This window comes from Mytilus galloprovincialis, chromosome 1, assembly GCF_965363235.1.
Source record: "Mytilus galloprovincialis chromosome 1, xbMytGall1.hap1.1, whole genome shotgun sequence".
In the NCBI taxonomy this organism is placed as follows: Eukaryota; Metazoa; Mollusca; class Bivalvia; order Mytilida; family Mytilidae; genus Mytilus; species Mytilus galloprovincialis.
This window is the reverse complement of record NC_134838.1, coordinates 25,625,504-25,636,202: the sequence shown is the minus strand read 5'-3', so window position 1 is coordinate 25,636,202 and position 10,699 is coordinate 25,625,504. Positions and strand designations below refer to the sequence as shown.

The 10,699-nt window shown below is 30.8% G+C and overlaps 1 long non-coding RNA gene across 1 annotated transcript; it reads left to right on the top strand.

Annotated features, from left to right (window-relative positions):
- Window positions 1–236: 236 nt before the first annotated feature.
- On the top strand, window positions 237–5,028 carry LOC143070722 (uncharacterized). The gene is made up of 2 exons (XR_012976664.1): window positions 237–672; window positions 4,208–5,028. It is a non-coding gene; the product is annotated as an uncharacterized LOC143070722 (long non-coding RNA).
- Window positions 5,029–10,699: the final 5,671 nt, after the last annotated feature.

Sequence of the window (10,699 nt, the reverse complement as noted above, 5' to 3'; positions counted from 1 at the left end):
TGATTTTGTTGTGAAATAGTCCATTACTTAAACTATTATCGTCTATCGTGCGATTGTAAACTTGTTTTGCTGTTTATTCACTTATTTTGCGATCGTTGTTTGTCTTTTGTCGTTTTCCATTTATTGCCGTAGCATTGTCCGTTTTGACAGTCATGTGCGTTTGACTTTAAATAATCCTTTTGATATCCTTACTTTTTATTTTATAATATCTGTTTTATAACATTTTTGTTCATAACTGGTTTTAAAAACCAGAAGCTTTCGTTTAAAATAGAGTTTTAATATTATTGCAGAAGAATGAGAAGATGATAATGGATTCATTCAAATTCATATTTGATAAATTCTGCGCAATAGAAAAATGTACAAGGGTGTACCTGAAATAAATTTAAAGATTATGACTAAGTTACCAATATTGTACAGCATAATAAACCCGTTTTAATTCGAATTACACCAAGAGGGACATTTCCGATGATTAAAAAAATAATTAGTAAAATCTGTCAAGTTTCATTAAAAACGGAAAACAATTCTTCACCGTAAACGATTTATCCACTTTAATTTTTTGTCGGCAAAAAAAACAAAAAAACCGGGACCTCAGGTCGGCAAACTATATTTTTACACAGGTAACTACAGATGTTAGACCACATGTTCAATAATCTGAGCTGGAAAATACAATCGGTGAGTAGAAATTATCAATATTTTAAAGCATGTCTATCGAATAATCATAATTTTGAAGGGAAAATGTGCACATTTGTCGGCTTACAATGTGTTCTCATTGGCGGATCCAAAAAGGGGGGGGGGGTAGGGGGGTTCCAAGTGTTCGAACCTCCTTTGTTTTGGCCGCTCAATGTATTTAAATGGGGACATATAGTTGGACCCCCCCTTCCCCTGTTTCGTTCTGGGTTGGACCCCCCCTTTTTAGAATGGCTGGATCCGCCACTGATCCTACGGAATCTATATTGAGATACTCCGATAGGCTATATATAACTATGGATCGACGTTCTATATTACCACACTCGTGCATAGTTGCATGTTCCAGGGACAATATAAGCTTTGAGCCACCTTTAAGCTTCAATGTTAAAGTTGTGCTTCATAATAAATCATTGAAAGTCATGAAGGACACCGTCCCCCCCCCCCCTAATTATCATGTGTATGTCATTAATTCCCTTAATTATTTTGCATACATCACCCTGAGTGGAATACATAAAAGGTTACTCTATATCTTCCCCTTTTTTGTGGGAATTATTTGGTCGATTATATAGGGAATCACTCAAGCATGACTGGATCCGTGCCCCTAAGGGCAGTCAGGGGCCCTGTCCCTTATGAAAAGTTCTGGATCTGCCACTGACCATGCTGACCTATACATCATGTAGTGTACATATTGTATGTTAATGTATTGCTAACTCGGGTCATAAATTTGCATGAAATACTTGTCACTGGACATTTTATAACCAACAACCAACCGATCTTTACATGTACGTATCCATATAAATGTGTTTCTTATCATGCTTATGCTGAATGTTAAGAAAATTATTAACTTTAAGATTAAATAGTGACTTATTTAGCAAGTGTCCATTTTCATTTAGATTTTAAATAATTCTCAAATCATGGACAACAAAACATTAATATATTTGATAATATTATTAATTCGTATATTTTAACAAATTTGATTTGTTTAGGGTTAGTCACATGTTAAACTATATTTTTGAAGGTAGAGAGAAAACGGCGGATAGCAAAAAGCATATTGACCAGCAAAAAGCATATTGCACGGTTATTTTTAGAATATCTAAAAACCGATATACTTTATGATGTCATGTAATGAATTTCAGGATATTGTTTAACGTTTTGAAACAAATGATATCTGTGATCGATTATTTGACGAAAAAAAAATCTTCAAATACATAAGATGTCCAAAACAAGTAAATGAAATAACAACTAATATGTTGTTATTGTCAAGGAGACAATGTAATAAAATAAAGTTCCAACAAACCTAAATGACGATTTTGATACAAACATGGTCGGAAATTAATAATATAACAAATATAGACTTTGTATGAGGTCAATACAGGATATATCGACCCAAAGAAGTATATCGACCTCGGACTTCGTCCTCAGTCCATATACTTCTTTCAGGTCAATATATCCTTGTATCGACCTCATACAAAGGCTATATTTGTATAATAGCATGCATGTGCCAGGCATTGAAAGTGAATAAATATTTTAAAAATGGTTTAAAATAGCATTAATCATCAAAATAAAACAATATTATTAAATTAATGTTCCTGAAACAAGGCACAGAGTCATAAACAGTTGCCATTTAAACACAGTTGATTAAACAAATTGTGCTAATTCAATTAGTAATTATTTTATCATGTACTACATTGTTTAAAAAACACATATTAAAAGAGCAAAGCTAGCATCATAATTTTATTCTTTTTAGATTTAACATAGAATTTATATTAAATCACTATAATTTGTTAATACTTTGAACCCAAACTATATATTTTCATGTGAAATTTTTATATAAATTGTGCCGTGTTAGCATTATTTTTCAAAATTCATTTGTGCCATACATGTTATCTACCTTACAAGTAGTAACATTCAATGGTCATTATATTTATTCCGCAATGATTAAGGACCTTCTAATCATAAGTCATATATATTTTTCGACACGCATTCAATTGTGTTTTGGTTACTTTATTGTTGCCTATTAAACTGTTGGGTTGATGCATCATTGATATATATCCCACATCTCCTTTGATCATGTGCATTCACATACGACTGCAGATTTTTTGCATTTTTTACATAATCATGATAATTATTTTATGTAAACATTCAATATGTCAGGAAAACATAACAAAAAAATCTATCTGTATGCATATTTTTTTATGTTAACATGGTATAAACTTTTTTAAAGTATTTTATGAAGCTCAAAATATTTTTTATAGATATAGTATTATCCAGTAAGTTCTCATAAAATTTACTGTGTTAACTGCATTGTATGTGTTGTATCTACTAATTTAGTCTAAAACAATTTTTTTTAATTCAAATTCAAAATTAACAATTAAAATATTTGTATTTACTGAATATGACCATGCAAATGTGACATTAAAATAGGTAATAATCAGGATGTTAACACTGGATATGTGATAGGTAATAATCAGAAATTCTTATATACATGATCTAGCTAATATACAAATTAAGACACAATAGTTTATTGCCCTGGGGGATGATATTTAATGTCATTGGTAAAATGATACAATTTTATAATAATGTTCACAAATTATCATGATTAAAGTTGTCCTCTTCAAAATTTTGATAACTTTTTCAAAACAAATTATAATTTAAGAAAAATATGAAACAGCAGGATATATATATTATTTTGGATATTAAAATACAAATTTTAAAAGTAATCTGAATATTGATTTATTAAAATAAAATTGGGTAAATAACTAAATTAAATAAAAAAAAGTGAGCTGCAAAGCATTATTTAATGCAAGCTGTTATAATTATAACAAATGAATAAGTAAAAAGTATTCAGGGTAACACAAAAGATGTAAAAATCATTAAACTCAAGGATTTAAAACATTAACTGGGATGGTTAAGTCTTGGAACAATATTTTTACATCACAAAGGTTTATTCATTATATGCACTGGACAAAGGTAAAGTCAATATCATCTACATGTATATAGTAACAGGGCATTTATTTATTTTATTTTTTCGTTCCTTAAACTTTTCTTTGTCATGTTTGTAGTATCAATATATTTCATATTAAATCATAAACATAATTAAAATAAACAAAAGAAATAACCTGTTGTGTTTTAGAGAGGAATAACTATGTCCATGATGTCTGACTTTAAAGAATTGATGAAAAAAGTATGGTGTGAGCCTCAATGAGACAGTAACCCTTCAATGAAAGTACACAATCACACTTAACAAATCATTAATGCAGGAAAAAAGACAACACTATATAGAATTTAGACCCCCTTAAAAGATTTATTTTTCTTGTTAATAGGGACTTGAAAATAGAATTGTATTAGTGCTAGAATTTTTTGGTCAATCAAATGAGAAGTGCTAGTTTTATCTAGGTAAATACAGTTATTGTAATTAACTTTCTTATTATTGCACAATGTATATACATGTAGTATTATATATTTATTATTAGTTAAACATTTACTGTACTTGAGTCTAAATGTATATTTTATTTTGTAGAATCATACTGAATATGTATTGGTTTGACCATGATTCCCACTTTAATAGAATATGACAACTGCTAGTACATGTGCACTTTGATGCATAGAAAATATAGATGTCACTGAGTCGCTGTATAGCTGCAAATTGTGAAACAATGGATTAACTCATTATTTAATGCTAGTTATCTATTGTTTTTGGAAATTATGAATATGGCGTGCAGCATTATTCCATGATGATAATGTGATGTTCTGATTAAATTGGACAAGAAGAAAATTGTGCCTTGTACAAATAGGAAAATTACAAATTGTATTAAAGGAGGACCACATTACTGGAGGACTAATTACCTTGGATTATCATGATCAATTGTGAATTTGGAATAACAAAATTTCGTCGTTGCAGTGAATATTAATAGTGCAATCATACATGTACATTATTTCTGAATTCCATGAATACCCAGGATAACTATTCATTTGAAATAGCAATTTGGAATAATGAAAATGCATAGTTTCAGTGAATACTACTAATAATAGTGCATTATATCTGAATTCATGAATACTTTTAATTAGTGGATAATCAGTCATTTTAATATAATAATAATATGGATAATGTGAATTTCTAGTTTCAGTGAAATTAACAAAACAGTACATGTATATCACATCTGAAGTTTATGTTGGCATTGCAATTGTTAACTACCGCCAGCATGTCCAGGGTGTGTAAAAAGATCTTAACCAACTATGAGGGTCTCGTGCAGTCCGTGTCAATTGTTTAGAGTCAAATGACTGCTTGCTGTACTTAAATTATTAAAGTCTGAATTAGAATTAAATAAAAATCTTAATTAGCATGATTAGTCATGTTAGTGGCCAAGTGTTCATGGTTTTTGAAACAAATAAACCATGCACGTACATTAAAGTATAATTTTATTATCCCTCCTGCAACAAAAGTTGAAGTACATGCATGCAAGCCAAGAAATATGTATTACAATCTGGCAGTGGCTACAGCGTACCGTTTTGTATTTAAGCTTCACCATATACATTTTAGAAGCTGAAATGCCTGGATACTTCCTTTAAAATGTTATGAAGTTTCTGTTATTGATTTGTTCATTGCACTTCACCTAGTTTTCATGGTACACTACATGTACATGTAACTGTTTAGAAAAAAATATTACTGTTTGAACAGTCACAGTGAAATACACTTGAAGTCTTAAATGTATAACGTATGTATATTAATTGAGTTACTGGATTAATTGTTATGGTATATTGAAAGGTGTACATGTCTCAGTGTCTGTCAGGCAGGGTTGGCCTGATCCTGACTTCATTTCATGGATCAGTGATTAAGGTTACTTCAGTTACATGTAATTTGTCAAGTTTGTTTCTCACACATGTTTAAAAATACTACAAGCAGTAGGAAAAGTAGGTCAACTATATTTGGTTTATGAAATGAGTGTAAGGTGAATATGTCTAATTGCAAGACTTACATCAGACTTTGACCCCAATGAAAATGTCATGGTTCATTGAACAATGCTTAGTTTTTGTGGTTTGATCTATTTCCAAATGTTTCTGAGATGCTACAGTATAAACTACATGTACATGCAAGACATGTATAGGATCACTATTTTTGGCATATTATTGGATATTCATAAGTTAGTTTTCATGGTTTGGATGTTAAGAATGTTAACATGGTTAAGTCTATTTCACAGACAGTATAAATCACTAAATTTTGGGTATCATGGGTATGGAATGTCAGTTTGTAGGGTGTACATCATCTGTCTGGCATGGTTAATTTGACTGCAACTTCATTTTCAAAGGTTAATGAAAATTGAAAGTTTATGTGATACTTGTACATGTAGTAAAACCTTCATACATGTAGGCAAAGCAGAGATGACATTTCAGCATTTGCACAGTCACTCTTGTTTACATCTGACACCAGTGATCATGTCTACATCTTGATTATACACATGTACAGTAGCTGCTTTTTGATAACAAAAGTCTGACAACCATTAACAATTGTTATAATTCATTTGATAATACTAAATATTTTAGTCTTGTATAACATATAAAAAAGAAGATGTGGTATGATTGCAAATGAGACAACTATCCATAAAAGACCAAAATGACACAAACATTAACAATTTAAGGTAACCGTACGGCCTTCAACAATGAGGACAGCCCATACCACATAGTAAGCTATAAAAGGCCCTGATAAGACAATGTAAAACAATTCAAATGAGAAAGCTAACGGCCTTATTTATTTTAAAAAATGAACGAAAAACAAATATGTAACACGTAAACAAACGACAACCACTGAATTACAGGCTACTGACTTGGGACAGGCACATACATAAATAATGTGGCAGGGTTAAACATGTTAGCGAGTTCCCAACCCTCCCACTAACCTGGGACATTGGTATAACATGTATACTGTATGATAACCAGAATAAGGAGATGTGGTATGAATTTCAATAAGACAACTATCAACCATAAACCAAGACGGGGATCTCCATGGATGAAAATTGAACGATGGAGGAACTTCAAGTGAAGTGATGTAATTGTTAGTAACTGTACATCCTTCAACAATGAGCAAAATCAGTTCCCCATAAGTGTGATAATGAAAAACCTATAACAGGCCTAGCTATATTAGATAATGTAACACCGTGTAAACAAGTTCAGATGAGAAACCCAAGTTGGATTTTTATACCATGTATACAAAAGCAACATTGATACGTCAGTGATGACAAATATAATATTGTGGTTAATCAAAGACTTGTACTCTAATAGTTGATCATCTGCCCTTTAATATTCATGTTTTTCTACAAATCAATTCTATCTGCTTTTGAATAAATGCCTTCTTAATATATAACCCAAGATGTTAAGCAACATTTTCCCATTGTTTTCCATAAACACAATAAGCATTACAAAGTCATACATGTATAACGCACTAAACTATTATAGGTCAATGTATAGCCTCGGGCGTGGATCCAGGGGGGGGGGGGGGTTCCGGGGGTTTGAACCCCCCTTTTTTGGACAATCAAGGCATTTGAATGGGTACATGTAATTGGAACCCCCCTTTGTCCTGGGTTAGTAACAACTCCTTTTTAAAATGGCTGGATCCGCTCCTCGGCTAACACTGAACAAAAAAATATAAAGGGACCCAAAATATTGTCTGTACAATTATCTATCTATCTATCTAGTAACATTGTTAGTTTTCTTTACTGATTGAATAATATGCCATTATTGTACAAGCATTTATGGGATTAAATAATTTGAATTTGAACAATTGAAATGGGAAAATATTTTGGATGAACGTTAGTACATCTGATCAACTGAAACCACACAAGAGAATCCGATGTCAGTCTTTAGAATTTAATAAGACCGGAGTCTAAAGAATACAACAAGTTCTAAAAAGTGATGTGAAAAAATAAAAGAATTAAGATTTGATTTCCCTGTCTTAAACAATAGGAGTTTTCATGTTTTGAACATTTGAACTTTCACTTGCGCTAGTTATTTTGTCGGGTCTTGAACAGTACGTCCATCTACTAGTATTTACATAAATTATGTATGGTAAATTCTTTGCGAAAAATCCGGTGAAAATATGAATTTTTCTCGCGAGTGATAATATTTTTTTTACCTCAATCATGAATGCTGACGTGCTATTTACCTGTATCATGTGTATCAATTACATAGACCATTCCGTACAATGTACAATACGAGTTAATATTGACCTATTCAAAAATAAAATACGGTAAAATAAAATAAATTAAATACAGATAGATTTAAGATTTGTTTTCCATAGCTGCAAAAGATGTGTTAAATGTCTGAATTTTTTTTACATGTATAGAAAGCAAAATGATTATACGGCAATATTTATAATTTTACAAGAAATGTAGCCCCCCAAAAATTAGTGTGTGAAATAAGCCCTCAAGAAAATATAAAGCAGTTTTATGTGGGGATAAGTTTGACAAGTGCGTGTATTAGGAGTTCCCCGCTAGGTTTAGAGTATATCATGTATATTCAGCGTTATTATGAAGTGATGTGATTCGTAAAACTACGGGTATTGAAAACAACCGTGTATGCATGAATGATTTTACACCTAACTAATTTAATAGAAAAATAATTAAATTGTTATTTAGATGATATAAAAATTGTCAACTTTTAATTCAGTTATAAAGATACATTTGGTAACAAATATATTGGGTAACGTTTTTCGATTTTTCTGTTAGTAGATATATCTTTAATCTAGTGAAATTGCAGGTATCTAGTGCTGGTTCCGATTTTATTGGTTCGAAGAGATAAGGGCGAGGAAGTGTTAAAAAAATATATAAATTCAGCACATTCACTAAATAACCGAGGAATACAAAAATGTGTTCAGCGGCAAATATTTCAAAATACTTTTTTTTTTTAAATCAATATCTATCTAAAATTAATGTATTACATTGGAGTGATAGTTGTTTGTCTTTGTCACAACCTTATATTTCACACAGTATTTTTTTTTTACAAATAATTGAACCTATATCCCTGACTGTTAGACATTTTGTATCCGTGACTTTTAAGTGTACATGAAAATCAATGTTTGGAAGTTGCTACGCTTATAAATTAGCTATGCCTATACAATGGTTGTAGCTATCATATTTTAACTGTTAAAACTTTTTCTGCGTTTAAACAGTTTATTTATGACTGTTTCAACGTTTTCCGTGTTGGTACAGTAATTAAATGACTGTTACAACTTTCAAATGGTTGCATCAGTTTTATTACGACTGTGACAACCCTTTAGACGTTTAATCAGTTTATTTATGACTGTTGCAACGTTTTTCGAGTTGGGACAGTTGTAAATCAACTGTTACAACTTTGAAATAGTTGTATCAGTCCTTTAATAACGGTGACAGTTATTTCTTGCGTTGTTACAGTCGATTTATGTTGTAGACAAACACTTTTAAAGTTGGGACAGTTACAAAAAAACTGCAGCAGTGAAATTTAACGACTGTTACAACTTTAACAAACATTATCAGTCTTAGAACGACTGTTACTGGTATGGACAGACGTTTTTTCGTCCAGTAGTGATGGCTGAACTTTAATTGGAAATAAAAGACAGAAATTATACAGTTCAGGTTCAAATGAATAATATTTCAAATAAGTCAAACAACTGTGAAAATGTCTCGAAAACAACCCTTTCACCCCATTGCAAGTGAAATGAAAACATTTAATCAAAATTGTTTGGAAAATTGATCGTCTTGGCGAGTTATGCTAGTCATGCTATAAGCTCACGAAGGCATGTGTCCATTTGGATTCATAAAAAGAGTGTTACGGAACGCAAATGTACTTTAGAAATGTCTTAAATTACTAGTTGCGGACATCTGTATGATTTGTTAAATGATAGTTGACTTTTCGACAGATTACTATTATTATCGTAAACTATGAATTATCTTCAGGTGTGTAAGAAGAAAATCTACAAATTAAAGATTTTCTTTATTAGAACGTCTATTTAGCCAAACAGAATAAATGAAACAAACTTACCATTATTCGTTAACTACAAATTATCGTCAAAAGTGTAATGAAAGGTAATTTAAATTTCGCTACACAATAAAGATTTTCTTTGCTTAAACGTTAAGTAAGCCAAACATAATGATTAAAGCAAAATTATCATTCACGTTAGCTTTATAAATGTTATCACCGATCACAAACTGTCAAATTTATACAGATCAATCCCACTTCGAACATCTTTCTCTTTTTGTATAAAAACTTATATAAATTATGGTATAACATTTCTAAACTTGTAATAACAAAGTCATGAATGGACATTGGTATAATAAAAATCAACATTGATATTAATAAAAGTGAGACGAAGTGTATCAGTTTAAATTCAATATCTAGGCTATACTAAAATATAGAAAATAAAAGAATGAAATGTATTTGGGTTGATAGTTGAAATAATGTTGACGTCTGTAATATCTGAAAACGAAATGTCTTTTGAATTATTCGAAGGTGGTCTAATATCTAGAACTGCTGTATTGATGGGATATATAAAATGAGTTTAGTTATATTTGGTTAGAAAAAGCTTGTGGTCATTAAAAACGTAAATTAAAGAACAAGATAATGTATTTCTAGTTTCGTTCGTTCAAATATCGAAACTATTTCACAGTTATGAGATACCTTATCTGGTTGAAATAGGTTCACGGAAAAAGAGTCAAGGGAAAAACGTCATTAATTTGGAAGGTAAAGAGTAACACATTTTGATAAATGTAGGGAGAAGCAGCCACAAATCTAAAATGTGAACATTAAATTTTGTATAATTATTTGATATTTCATCGTCCATTTTTTAAATTATACTGAAATTTAAATGGCAACTTATGTCCCTCTGGTATCTTTCGTCCCTCTCTTATGATATTGTGTATATGAGAAACCACTATTTTTAAGGTTTCAATTGTGTATCTGTCCAGATATTACACAATTGACAGGGAAACAGTTAACTTGAGCCATGTAGTTAGTAAGTAACCGCCTGTTGGATTGTAATCATTTG